Source organism: Bidens hawaiensis, unplaced genomic scaffold (assembly GCF_021521415.1).
Source record: "Bidens hawaiensis isolate Kalapana, Puna unplaced genomic scaffold, B.hawaiensis_p1.1 tig00048885_1, whole genome shotgun sequence".
NCBI classification, from domain to species: Eukaryota; Viridiplantae; Streptophyta; class Magnoliopsida; order Asterales; family Asteraceae; genus Bidens; species Bidens hawaiensis.
Window position 1 is genome coordinate 113,578 of NW_027498730.1, and position 2,520 is coordinate 116,097.

At 40.6% G+C, this 2,520-nt stretch overlaps 1 pseudogene; it reads left to right on the plus strand.

Moving 5' to 3' along the window:
• The first annotated feature begins 491 nt into the window (after nt 1-491).
• LOC143597697 (berberine bridge enzyme-like 8 pseudogene) lies at nt 492-2,112 on the plus strand (annotated as a pseudogene).
• The last annotated feature ends 408 nt before the right edge of the window (nt 2,113-2,520 follow it).

Consider the following 2,520-nt stretch of genomic DNA (forward strand, 5'->3'; position numbering starts at 1 on the left):
CTGTACTAATGGACGCCGATATTTTTTTTTTTTGGAGTTTTAAGGTTTTCAACGTTAATTTATGTAACATCAATTTTAAATTGACCGGATTTTGCGTGTATGACGGTTACGTTTGAACGTTATTTTCTCCATGGTTATGCATTATCTCTTCCGGGCTGGTATACCGAGTGCCAGTACAGTATATATAATCAACTTCCCGTTTGTAAGACACTTGATTAAATAATAGTTTTAAACTTAGAGTCAAATATTCTGTTAATTATTAAGTTTGTCAGCAATTCTATCTATAACTTATATTATGTCCAATCAAATCTTTTGATAATTTATTGATTTTATTTCTACAAAAGTAAACGTTTTTCATAATATAGAGCAGACTTTAATTAAGCAGCTCTTTTTTGTTTTTACACCTAAACCATCTCATTTTCTATTTGACTTTCAATTTGCCTCTATAAATATCATTTCTTATTATCATAACATAGCAAGTATATTTTTCATGACTAAACCAACAATGTCTATTTTTGCCCTAATATTTCTCTTCTTATTCAGCCAAACATTGGCAACTTCATATACTCCTGAACAAAACTTCATCCAATGCTTAATAAACTCACCCGAACTCACTACTCCAATCTCCGGCGCAATCTACACTACGGCCAACTCGTCGTTCCCCACCGTCTTGCAAGCCTACATTCGTAACCTTAGGTTTAACGAATCCACCACCCTAAAACCCGCCATAATCGTCACCGCATTAGACCTTTCCCATATTCAAGTCTCCGTCAAATGCGCCAAAAAGCACAGCTTATTAATGAAAACCCGAAGCGGTGGCCACGACTACGAGGGTCTATCGTATGTCTCGTACGCTGTTGACCACCCATTTTTTATCCTCGATTTGTTTAATTTTCGCTCGATTAATGTATCAATCGAGGACGAAACCGCATGGGTTCAAGTTGGGGCAACTCTAGGAGAACTTTACTATCGAATATCCGAAAAAAGCCACGTTCACGCCTTCCCCGCGGCGTTTGCCCTACGGTTGGCGTTGGTAGACACTTTAGCGGTGGAGGATATGGTAACATGATGAGAAAATACGGTCTTACGGTCGATAATATCATCGACGCCGAACTCATTGACGTTAATGGAAAACTTTTAAACCGTAAATCCATGGGAGAAGAATTGTTTTGGGCGATAACTGGAGGCGGAGGCGTTAGCTTCGGCGTGGTTATATCATACAAAGTGAACCTAGTTCGTGTTCCCGCCACCGTGACCGTCTTCCAAGTGAGAAGAACATCGGAACAAAATGTCACTGATGTTGCACACAAGTGGCTACAAGTGGCAAACAAATTGGATGATAATCTCTTCATCTGAATGGTTTTCGACGTCGTAAACAACACAAACGGGGCGAAAACCATTCGTGCTTCGTTTCCGAGCTTGTTTCTTGGTAACACAACAACTTTAATAGATATTATGAACCAAAGCTTCCCAGAATTAGGGTTACAAAGGTCAGATTGTCAAGAAATGAATTGGACTCAATCTGTTTTATGGTACTACAATTTCCCAGCTAGATCACCGGATTCGACTCTTTTGAGTCGAATCCCGCGATCCCTCACTCATCTCAAAAGAAAATCTGATTATGTCAAAAACCCTATTTCAACACAAGGGTTAGGATTCATCTTTAAAAAGATAGTTGAGCTCGAACGCGTGGCTTTAACTTTTAATCCTTATGGTGGACGAATGGCGGAGATTTCTGAATTTGCTAAACCGTTCCCTCATCGAGCCGGGAACATTGCGAAGATCCAATACGCGGCAGATTGGAGTGAAAACGGTGTTTCCGCTGCGAACTTTTACGTGAACCTTACTAGGGTTTTGTTTAAATACATGACTCCATTTGTGTCAAAGTCTCCTAGAGAAGCTTTCTTGAATTATAGGGATTTGGATATTGGTGTTAATAATAATGGAAAGGATAGTTTTCTTCAAGGGAGAGTTTATGGGGTCAAGTATTTCAAAGAGACTAATTTCAGAAGGTTAGTGAAGGTGAAAACTATGGTGGATCCTGAGAACTTCTTTAGAAATGAGCAAAGTATCCCCACTTTACTGTCTTCAAGGAAGTAAACAGTTTTGAGTTGGTGGTCTAGTAAACAGTGTTTCTTCATTGGCGCCATCCGTGCATAAAGCTAGAACTACAATTTTCTCCAGTTTTTCAAAACTTTATACAAAAGATGGTTAGAGAAATTCCGGTAACCACAACCCCAGCTATTGGGGGGAATACCGGCAACACAGTTTTTACAAACACTACTCCGGCTACCGAAGCCGGAGCAAGTGAAGTAAATTTTACGAACACTACCCCACTTACTAAAGCAGGGGCAAGTGCAGTAAATGACCGCCTACTGGGATCCACCGATACCCAGTTTGAAAAACGAAGACTCCCCCGCCAGACTCTCGACGAAGTCAAGGCATGGGCGGAGGCACGACAAAAGGAATTCCAGGCTGAGTTGAACGAACGCTTGCGTTCCGTGCAACAGGCCGACGAAT